This window comes from Lissotriton helveticus, chromosome 11, assembly GCF_964261635.1.
Source record: "Lissotriton helveticus chromosome 11, aLisHel1.1, whole genome shotgun sequence".
NCBI classification, from domain to species: Eukaryota; Metazoa; Chordata; class Amphibia; order Caudata; family Salamandridae; genus Lissotriton; species Lissotriton helveticus.
The window spans coordinates 829547700-829560134 of NC_136072.1; the positions used below are offsets into that span (position 1 = coordinate 829547700).

A 12435-nucleotide genomic window follows, 5' to 3' on the forward strand; every position below is an offset into this window, starting at 1 on the left:
GGACGACCAGCGCTTCATGGGGTATGTCGGAGTGAGGATAGGAAAGGCTGTGCAAAAGCAGACAATCTCCTGATGGATCGTGTTCAGCATTAAAATCTGCTACGCATCAGCCAAGAAGCAATCTTCTGAGGGTTTGCGTGCTCATTCCACCAGATCCAGGTCTGCGACCACTGTGTTAGCATGCAAAGTTCTGGTCCTGAACAGTCAGGTCAGTTGGGACAGGCACTTTGCACATTCAGTTCTGAAGGAGTTCCTCATATGAAATTGTTTTCCAGACTCACCTCCAGAGAGGTATTGCATATCCATCGGTCCTCCGATAAAACTGCGTCTTCGAGAGGATCTTCTCTTGTAGCAGCAGGCGAGGGTTCTCAACCAGAACCTGTATATTGCTATGCCTTTTTGCGTGGAGTTGAGTGGCAATAGTTGACAGCTTTCAAACTTCATCCCGAAGTCTGTGATGTTATTCTGGCAGCTAGATGTTCCTCCACCAAAACGGTATAAGCCTGCCGTTGGGGCAAGTTTGTGGCAGAAAAACAGGTTGATCCCCTTTCTGCTCACCTTTTTCAGGTTCTTCTCTTCATTATCTCCCTGTGCTAGCAGGGCTCTCGTTTGGGCACCTTAAAGGGTTACCTCTCCGCTATATCAGCCTTTCTGTAGTTGCCTAACAAGCCATACCTCTTCGAATCCTCTATTGTGCATAGGTTCTTGAAAGGTTTGCAACATATGTTTGCTCCCTCTCCTTTTATCATGCCCCAGTGGGATATGAATGTGGTTCTAACATTTCTAATCTGCGCTTCCTTTCAGCCCTAGCACAACTGTCCGCCCAGGCTCTTCACCCTCAAGACAGCCTTTCTGGTGGCAATAACGTCTGCCCGGAGGGTCAGTAAGCTTCAGGCTATGTCATCCAAGCCTCCATACTGGAATATCCACCAGACAAGCTGGTTCTCTCAACTAGAGCTTCCTTTCTGACAAAAATGGTCACTCTCTTTTATGTAGGCCAGCCCATCACTCTGCCTACTTTCTACGCTCCGCCACATCCCTCTAAGGAGGAGGAGCAACTTGACCATTTGGCCCCCTAAAGAGCATTGTCGATTTACTTTGACCACATGAAAGAGTTCCAGGTGGACGGCCAACGCTTCATGGGGTATGTCGGAGCAAAAAAGGAAAAGGCTGTGTAGAAGCAGACTATCGCCTGATAAATCGTGATCTACATTAAGATCTGCTACGCATCAGCCAAGAAGCAATCTCCTGAAGGTTTGCATGCTCATTCCACCAGATCCAAGGCTGTGACCACTGTGTTCCTAGACATCTGCCAGGTAGGGATATGGGCTTCTCTGCACACGTTCACTAAACACAGTCAGGTCCGTCGGGACAGGCTCTTTGCCAATTCAGTTCTGAAGGAGTTCCTCATATGAAATTGTTTCGCAGACCATTCTCCAGGGAGGTATTGCTTGGGTATCTAGTCTAAGGTAAAGAATCTTTGGATAGAAGTCTCTATCAGATGCACAAGTTCTCTTGTAGGGAATTTCCATTTTTATTCATAAGTACTAAATAGTCCCGCCCATGTGCTGGGACCTCGGAGCACTTTTTCACAATATATCTTCTTAAATGTAGATGTATGCCTTTCTTCAGGAAGGCCTCCAGAGTCACTTAAGAAAGAAAAATACTAAGCAGTATATAGGACTAGGCTACAATAGCCCAGTTCTTAATCTTGTATTTAAAAAAGGGGCCAGGAGAATTATACGTGTGTATAATTTCAAGTTGTTTTAATATAAAAGGATACATCTTTTTCACAAACCCTTTTTTTGATACAGCATAAAGATGAAGGAAAGCAGGACAGAGTAGCCTCATAGGCTGCAATTATATGAGTTAAAAATAGAGGCTGTGCCTTTAAGAACCCATGGAGCACCAGTATTCCATCATGCTTAGCAGGTGGCAGAAGCGTTAGTTCTTTTTATCGGCTTCTGCTGACAGGACCCTGGAGCATTCAGGTTGACCACATTTTGGCTTTTCTCTTCAAAATTCTCAACTGAATTTTGGTGACAACTTTTTTATTCAACATCTTTGGTATCTCCATGGTTTTCTGTGTCTTTTTCCGACAGAAATTAGAGGTTTTGTGACCGAAAAATGACATTTCTTTTTGACAAATACCCAGCCTGTGAGAGAAAAAAGGCCAAGGCAAATCCACAGGAGGTGTGTGTATTCTGCCTCCTTGAAGCTCAGGTTACGGAGTCTGCAATCACTGCAGGAACTTTTCAAGACGCACCCTGAGAGACCGGTTGAAGATTCACCTTCATGGTACCGAAGAGTGAAGAAGACAACAGATGCAGTCTGAAGGTTGGACCTCAGTGTGAGGAGAGGCTCAGACCCCTACCAGGGCTCTATCATCTGTCTCTAGAGGGTGTGCCAGGAAGAAAATGGCTCAAAAGCAGCAGCATCAATGTCGAGGAGAAGTACTGGGCCGACCTGTTCGCTATCTATCTATTGTCCGACGTCGATGCAGAGCAGCAGATCAGCATAAAGAAAAGAGTATCGACTCTGATAACTATACCATCAACAGGCAGACCTCGTTCAACATAGAGGGGCCCATCGACTAAGAGGCCATCAAGACGGCCGCTGTCGAAATCCAGATGATGTGGCGGCACAATTGAAGGTCGACATTGAGGCACAATTCAACATCGAGACGCCATCGGTGATCACCGTCGACAAGCAGGTCGATGTCGAGGCCGGATCACGTTGAGAACTCTTTCGATTTTGTCGAGTCTACATGAAGCAAGAAAGAAGAGAAGACGTATCTACTCTTCCCCAGATTCTGAGTACTATTGAACATATTTCCCTTTTTCAGGGATCCAACCATGATCTCCTCCACCAGTCCCATCTTCTTCTCGTTCGCCTGCTCCACCATAGCCTCCGACTCCACCTCCTTCACCACTGCCTCCAACTCCACTGGCACCGGTCACTCCAAGACCAAGATCTGAGTCCTGGTTGCACTATCATTCTAGGCTCCATCCAAAAAGCCCAAGGCGCACTTCTACCTCTTCCAGACGTTCTCGCCATCATTTTTATTCACCACAAATATCTCAGTCAAATGGACACATCCTCTACTTCTACTGGACGATATTCTCCAATGCTATCAGACCCTCCACCTCCAAGCATATCACCAGTGGATGATATCACATTTCAAGAGGTCCTTGTGAGGGGAGCGGCAAAATTTAACATTCCTATGCCAACTCCAACACCAATGACATCAGTCATTTTTGAGATCCTACAACACAGGTCAGAATCAAGGACTTTGCTGCCTTTAGTACCAGGTCTCCATCAACTGCTATGACTCTTTTGCTGACACCAGCCTCTGTTAAGCCAGCACCATCCAGGCTTCAAAAGAAATACCACCCTCCGAGGCAAGATCCTGCTTCTCTATGAACAGATCCTACACCATCCGTGATTGTAGTAGCGGCAAAGAAGTAACATGCCACTACTCCCACTTCTACAGTGATGAGAATCAGAAGTTGGATTATGTAGGTCGTAAAGTGTGCAGCATGGAAGCATCCACCATAAAAGCAGCCAGCACCACTGCTCTTCTAGGCAGATACGCCAGGGCACTGTGGGAATCCATGAACCAGTTTGTGGAACATCTTCCTAGAGATAAGAGGAAAGACTTCAGGAAAATCCTAAATGAAGGGTTAATGGTTTCTAATCAAGCTATTAGTGCTGCAGCAAACTATTGCTTATTAGCAGCTCATGAGTACTGCATCAGTGTTGTTGTTAGAAGGCACTGTTGGCTCTGCCTTACATTTCTCAAGCCAGAATTGCAGCAGAGGATATTAAATCTTCCATTCTTTGGTACCACTCTATTTGGAGGCCATATCAACGATGAGATGGCACAGAGGAAGATGGAAATGGAAACTCAAAAGGCAGTCGGCTTGGAGAGACCCAGGAAACAGAAAATCTTTCCGACCCCACCAATGCCGCTTCTATTCCCAGAGGGTTCAAACCCCTCACTGGCATCAGATGCGCAAGCAAAGCAGTGCACAACAACAGAACCAACCTTCCTATCAATCATCTCAAAGAAAGCAGCCTACAGGGAGATCTACCCAGCAGGCCCCTCAAGAGGGCAAGCAACCAACCGGATCAAAACCCTGAATCATTACTTCCCCATTTCTGTTACCCGCTCAGGTAGGGGGAAGCATCCAACATTATCTGGCAGAGTGACAAAACATAACACAAGATGCCTGGGTACTGAATATTGCTCACAAAGGATATTGTCTGAGGTTTACCAGTCTTGCACCGTCCATACCTCTGAAACCATACAGTTTCCAAGTCCAAGTCCCATTGTTATGATCGGAGGTCCACATCCGCTTACAAAAGCAGGCAGTGAAACCTGTTCCTCACCAATAACGAGGTACAGGCATTTATTCCAGGTATTTTCTTGTCAAGAAGAAAGACAAGAATTAATTCAGACTCATTCTCAACCTTAAAACATCAAACAAGTGGATTTGGTGAGAAAAGTTCTGGCTGCTGGCATTACAGCAAATTTTTCCCCAATTACACCAGGTGGCTTGGCTCTGTTCCATCGAACTTCAAGATGCATACTTTCATATACCAATCACCAGAAATCATCAAACGTTCTTGAGGGTTGTAGTCGGGCAGGACCATTATTAGTACCAAGTACTTCTATTTGGCCTGAAGTCAGCATCCACAACACTCTTCAAGTGCATGGCAGTATTGGATGCCCTTCTCAGGAAACACAAATTGTTCATCTACCCAGACCTAGACGATTGGCTAATCAAGGCGCCAACGTCTCAGGAAGCTCAGCTTCATTACAACTGGACCTGCAATCTCCTACAAAGTTTAGGCCTTCAGTTCAACCACAGCAAGCCAATCTTACATTACCTGGGAGCTTTCATCAGCACAATACGACTAAAAGTGTGTCCTACGGAGGAGAGACGCTTATGGATCATTCGGAAGTTTCATGCTCTCATGAAAGCCTTTCATCTAATGGTGAAAACAGTATCCTCCCTCCTCAGCTTGAGGGCCTCCTGCCTCTTTCTTGCAACAAATGCCTGTCTGTACATGCAAACTCTACAGAAATGTCTCGAGGACCAGTGGAACCAACTGACAGTCATTTGGGAAGACAGGATACAACTATCCCGTCCTGCGAAGCTGTCCCTGAAATGGTGCTGCTCTCCAACTAAACGACTTCGAGGTATGCCACTTCATCAGGAGATTTCTCCTCAAACCACAGTTGCTGATGGCTCACTACTGGAATGGGGAGCCCACATGGATCAACTACAAATCCACTGCAAGTGTTTGCAGAGAGAATCATTAAACCATATCAATCTCCTCAAGCTGCGCGCAGTCCATCTGGCGCTGAAGGTGTTTCATCCATCTTTCAGATCCTACTCCTTCCTTGTTCAGACAGACAAAACAACAACAATGTACTATCTCAACAAGCAGAAAGGGACGAGGTCTAGGCCACTGTCACACAAGGCCCAGACATTCTTGAAATGGATTCTAGCCATGGACCTTACCATCACAACAACTCAACTCCAGGAATCCAAAATGTTCAAGCAGACTCCCTCAGCAGACTTCTGCAAAAAAAACATGTGTGGGTCTTAAACGACGATGTCGTCCAAAACTTCTTTAAACGGTGGGGAACTGTGGCCATTGACTTCTTCGCCACCACAGAAAACAAAAAATACAGAAGGTACTTCCAGCAAAGGGCGCTGGGGAATGTCCTATGGATCAATTGCTCCAGCAACTTTCTCTATGCTTTTCCACTGATACCCCTGATCCCAACAGTCCTCATCAAGTTGCCCCAATCAAGAAGCAAGATGATCCTCATTGCTCTGGAGTGGCCACGCCAATGGTGGTTCACGGACCTCCTTCCCTAGTCCTTCCATCCACCGCTCAAGCTGCCATGCAGGCCTGACCTGCTGAAAAGGTTCGGAGCCCAGATGGTTCACCCCAATCTCTCCTCTTAGAATTTGGTGACACGGCTTCTGAGCTAGTGCTGTACGGAACTTGAATCTGCCACAGGACTTCATGGGCATCCTGAAAGAGGCTAAGCGGCCTTCAACACATTCCGCATATGCCTTCAAATGGAAGAGATTTTGCATAAGGGGTTCCTCTAAGAACGTGGACCCTACAACTTGCCAGGAAGATGTCATTTTTCCATACTTACTCCATTTGGCAAAATCTTGCTTGCAATTCTCTTATATAAAGGTTCACCTGGCAGCTCTTACTGCCTACAGAAAATGCCCTTCACAAACCTCTTTTTTCAAAATCTCTGTAATTAAGGATTTTCTAGAATGGTTAAAGAAGGTTCACAATCCCATTAGGCGTAATTCTCCTCCCTGGGAGCTTGACATAGTACTTTCACATCTCATGCAGGACACCATTGAGCCTATCCACAATGCCGCCCTTTAACACCTTTCTTGGAAGACAGCTTTTCTTGTAGCAATAACTGTCGTGTATTCCTATAGGTTCTGAATCGATCCCCCTATTCCTGACCCTATTCTGGTTAAACTAACTATCAAGTTAACTAACAGTCAGCCCATGAGGCAAGACAAGCCCCCATGATGCAGATACCGTTATCTGACGCAGTCACACTACGGCACAGGAACGTGTTATCTGATTAGGTCATAACGCTTGAGATCTAATTAGACAAGCGACATTCCTCCAGCCCCTGATAAGGCATACGACGTTCTCATAACAAATCAAACCTATGACAACCTGGGAAAAACCCTGCGGCCATTGTTTTGATTTCACAGAGAACTTTAGTAAAGAATGTGCTAACGAGCAAGTCGTATGACATCTTTATTGACGTATCTATGTCCATCCTTACGTCAATCTCGGCACCTTTAAGGTATAAATATTACCGATCTTGCCCTATGCAAACACACGCGTGGTGACAAGACGGAGCAGCCACACTTGCCGAAGCCAAGAGCAGAAGCAGACCCCGCTGGCGCAGCCCCGCCTTCCTGACGCGCTGAGAGACGCGCTGCTATCTCAAGCCGAGAGACCCAGCACCGGCGCTTCCGGGTAGCCCTCGCAGGCAGCCTGGAATATCGAGACCAGAGAACGAGATACCATTCCTCATTCATCCTAAATTCCAGGTACAGAACTGAATAACCCCTCACAGAGAATTCTTTAGTTATTCACTTGGCAAAAACAAACTTAACTTAAACTGTAACTTTCTATTCCCGCCCACGCATTAGACTTAGGTCAGGTACACGGGGTAGGAGTATTTAGAAACACCAGTTGAGTACGTTTAGTCAAATGTATATGTGTATGTAAATATATTTTAATCATTTTAAACATCATATGGCTCAGAAACCATATCAATGTTTTTACAGTATTATTTTATACTATTGCTTTTAATGTATGCACTTTACTTAACTATAAGTATTGCAATAATATCGATCCATTTCTCATGTATGAGAAAAGAGACTGATCAATAAATAACACCTTCTTATTGAACACGCCCGTCTCTTCCTTTTCTCTACATTCTGATGAGACTAAGAATGCACGTACTGACTGAGTAAAATAATTGCCTTGTGCTCACACGACTCTTGAGATTGACTCTTGATTAGGGGAGAGCAAAGTTGTCATGTTCTATGGTTGTCAGAAACTAAATCCCTTCTTGTCTAATCAGGGAAGTTAATTCCTCCTTGAACATTCGAGAAAGTTTCTAGCGAACTCTGAGCTACGCTGGCAAACCCAAAAATTAAGTCTAGTATCGACAGTAGTAGACCTAGTTAACGTCTGGTCTAGGCCTTTACTGCTGTAGGTATTATTCCAATGCGCAGAGCCTATTGGGAAAATAGGAACTACACTACATGGCGCCCAACGCGTTTGGAAAAGGCGATAAAACTAACGTAAGACATTTAGAGTAACTCAGTCGTGCTTTCTCACTCAGACCCCTTTTCCCATTATACTCCAAAGACGTCTGGAGTGGGTGAAAGGTTATATCCTCCAAAACCTCGCAGGAGGGAACTCCTATGTATGGTTCTTGGTATAGTCAACGTTGAAGGATACACTGTTCCAAAAATATTGTGCATCTAATCTTTGTTCCATAAGAAACCTGATCTGCAAACAAACATAATACCATCCTGTCGGTAAAATGGGAGACAGTGATGAAGAAAGAGAGGCAGTTAGATTAGCAACTGAACTCGCAGATGCTGATGCTACCATGCAAGCACCAGACCCGAATATAACACTCATTCCGGTCATTAAAAGGAGATCTATAACCTTAAAACTTATAGAAAATGGACTGACACCTAGAGGTGGCACAGTCATATTCGTAATCGAGGCACACGAATATCGGCAGACAGAGGTATATTATTCATGGATACATTTTCCAGCAGCTAATGCTGTAACAAAGTACTTCCACTATTACAAAGTAGAGGAACCTCCTAATGAGTACACTCCTTTCGAGGAGGTGGAAGTACCACTCAAATTCCAAGAGCATTTGCTCTTATTTGATGGCGCCCTAATACATAACAATCACATTACAAGGCTCGGTCCTTTAGGAAGACCAGGAGCAACGTGGCCGGTCTTAGCCGGATACACACCACATCCAGACATCAAAAGAATGCCTGCAGCAGAGCTGTTAATACAGCTAAAACAACTACTAAAAATTCATAGACAATTAGTTCAGTATGTAATGCGGACTTCAACAATTCAGCCAGCGATTAAACTTCCACAGCTGACCCCTCACCAGGGGAACACAAATAAAATTACACCACAGAACATCCAATCCTGCCTAGGTAAAGTTCCAGCTAAACGGGAACAAATACCATTCTGGTTGGCACAGAAAATTACCCAAATAGAGGCGGTGTTTCCTGACACCACCCCATTAGAAAAACACAGGATTCTGACTATATGTCTCCCAATGGGAATCGCACCACACATTGAGGACTGTGACACTTGGGGTACAGTCTTTGCTTCCATCTACACAAAAACGCACGGTGTTCCATCCATTTCGGTAATACCAGATGTGCTAAAACAAATTCAAGATGAATACGGTCCAGAACCTGCTTTAACTCTTGGTATGAAATTACTAAAAGACTTCAAGCAGGTCTCGGCTATATTATTAGCCAACATAAAAGGTGAAGCAGCAAACGTGGCGATCCGCCAGAGGTTAAAAGAGACAGATATAGCAGACCAACCAGCTGAAATTGCCAGAATCATAGAAAAATCCTATGAAGAACTAGGCAGAGATAGTCTAGGTGGAATACCAGTAAAACCGCAACTGACTACAAGTCCAGAAAAAATATTTTTTAATAATAATTCACCAAAAAAGAACTGGGATGGAAACATACAATCCAATCCTAAAGAAAAGAAATTCCAGTCCAGAGGAAGGTCTCCCAGGCGAAGAGAGAAATCTCCAAACCAAAGACAGAGGTCACCACAGAGTGACCCCTCTGGGAATAGATATAACCTTAGAAATAGGGATAATATTAAAAAACCTGATAGATATCAAGACATTGATACACGTCCCTCTCAATCTTTTCAGACTTCCTCGCAGAAATCGGAAAGAAGAGGACGATCAGAAGAGCACGCCAAGTCCAAAGACAAGGAAGCTGCTCAGCTAAAAAAGAAATTACAATTTCCAAAAAAGAAGGTAGCCAGTATCAAGGTAGTTAACAATGCCGAGAATACTGAGGACACAACTGAAAAACGGAGAGTGGGCGCAGACAATGCTAGACAGCGCAGCAGAGGTGAGCATAGCTCGCAAAGTCCTTATGAATCATCTGGAGACAGTGGACACGAATGAATATCTTCAAGTGGAAACTGCAGACACCAGAGTTAGCAAACCCCACAAGATATACGAGATAACATTACGTATAGAGGGAGATAAGACTAGGAAAATAAGGGGACTATTTTGGGATAATCTCTCCAAGGGCTATGTTATCCTTCTAGCTGAAAAAGACTGGCCACCAGAGTTTGTCAGGGAGTGCCCTCATGGCGAAGAAGTAATTATGCCTGCCTTCTCGAATCAAATCCTGATTCATAAAAAATACACACTTGCTAGAAAGTGGGCAGTGGCCTTAGCACCTGCTTTATATAAAAATCATGTAGGATGGGATGAGGATTCTCCTCCTCACAAAATCCAGCTAAAATCACAACCTACTGCACAAAGGCAGTACCCAATTAAGCAAGAAGCTAAAAAACAGGTAAATGAAATACTAGATCAGCTAGAATACCAGGGGGTGATTGAAACTTGCACCTCACAAATGAACAATCCTTTGTTTCCGGTCTCCAAACCAGACAATTCATATCGTCTAGTTTTGGATTACCGACACCTTAACACATGTTGCAAAACTTTTGCAGTGCAAAACTCACACAGTGCTGCACTAATGAATAACATAGTGCGCAAAAAATACAAAACAACCTTGGACATCTCCAATGGATTCTTTTGTCAAAACATAACACCAGAGAGCAGATATTTAACTGCATTCTCAGTAAATGGCACTCAAAAACAATTCTGTCGGTTAGCCCAGGGGTACAAGAACAGCCCGGGGGTATTCTCAGCGAGAGTAACAGAATTACTACAACTATATAATGATGAAGCATTATCCTATGTCGATGACATTTACTTAACAGATGATGACTTGGAGACTCACTTGAAAAGGGTGAACACCATAATACTTGGGTTCGCTGCAGAGGGTTACAAATTCAACTTTAAAAAGTCCAGAATTGCCCATCTGACGGTCCTATTCTTAGGATATGAGTTATCAAGTGAAGGCAAAAGCCTGGCTGACAATTTCCTAGAGAAATGTGCCGTAATCCAAGCTCCTAAAACACTAAAAAACCTACAGTCAATTCTAGGCTTCCTAAATTTCGGAAGAACATACATTGCAAATTACGCAGAAAGGGTCAAACCCCTTTATGATCTAATTAAACTAGACTTTAAAAGATCCAGTTGGACTCAAACACACACAGAAATTTTGAGATCCTTACAAACAGACATGCTAATTAAAACAAAATTAGAAACACGTGATAACACATGCAATCTTGTGATTCGAGTCATCCCAGGGAGATGCGGATTCACATACCTGACCTCTAATGAGGGAGAAAAGGTACCAATTGCATTCAAATCACACTTGTACACAGAAGCTGAACAGAAATTCAGTAATACAGAAAAAATCATTCGTGCAGTTCAAACCGCAATAGCTAGAGAAAAAGAGATAGCTGACGGCAGACATATCACAGTCAGAACAGCAGAATCAGCCTTTGAGGCACTAACAACACCGTGTAATTTACCAACAACAACATTGAATCCGGAATGGATACAATGGGTGAATTCAATCACAATGGACAAAGTATACTACTTCTTTGATCCAGAACTAGAAGAATTAAAAAATCTAAAATATGAAAAGACGTATCCTCTGCCAATCAACATTCTGCCTCTACGACATTACGCCTGTGTAATCTATACAGACGGACATGCTCAACCCTCCGTTTGGGGAGAACAAGCATACAACCCCACATGTGAGATTACAAAAGAAGTGTGGCGCGGAGGTAAACTAAGACCTCTATTAACAAAATCACACTCAGTAGAAACTAATTCAGAACAACAAACTGAAATAATAGCTTTGAAAATGGCGCTAGATAATGCGGATCGCGAATTCCCGACACTTATAGTGTCAGATTCATATTACTGCGTCAAATCATACAACAAGGATTTGCAGACATGGATTCAAAACGGTTACAAAGATGACACAGATGCACCGATAAAGCAGAAACTGCTCTGGGAACAAATAGCTCTTTTACAAAAAGAACTACCAAAGACTCACGTGACACACTCACTGAGTCATCAGCGTGATGGCGTTCACGTTGTAGGGAATTCATTGGCTGAGACAGCCACAGCGGCAGCCACTAAACCGGCTCCCGTAGATCGAAAAAAGCGTACATTAAAATACATTGACGGTGAAACATTGCTGGCGGTGAAAACGTCATCAAAAGGCGACTGCTCAGCACTACCGATCAACTATCCACTCAATTATACATACATAATCGATGCAAACTCCGTCCCTTTTGCTCGAATCCCTGGAGTGGGGGATAGAGTGATTCCAAACATGGACAGGAGAAACTTGTTAATCGCAGACGCACACATGGGCGAGGGTCTCAGACACCTTAAATTAAAAGATTCTCTGGAAGAATTACAATCACGGTACTGGTGGCCAGGCATGAGCCTGCACTACACCATGTTTGTAAAAAACTGCCCAAACTGCAACAGAGATCGCAGTGGGGAGAGAAGCAGTTTAATACCTCGTCGTATCAAGGCAGATAATATTACCAGCAAAAAGAATGGCTTGCGATTAACATATACAGGCTAGTTTCCACTTATAATGTAGATCACCAGCACTCGGCTGACGTCCGGACTATTATACAAGATTTGCGAGTCTAAATGGCATATACGCTAAG

The 12435-nt window shown here is 43.9% G+C and overlaps 1 protein-coding gene across 1 annotated transcript in view; it reads right to left on the reverse strand.

The window, feature by feature from the left end:
* ARID5A (AT-rich interaction domain 5A) overlaps positions 1–12435 on the reverse strand; it is a 256119-nt gene that overhangs the window by 61835 nt on the left and 181849 nt on the right. The gene's annotated exons all lie outside the window — the stretch shown is intronic.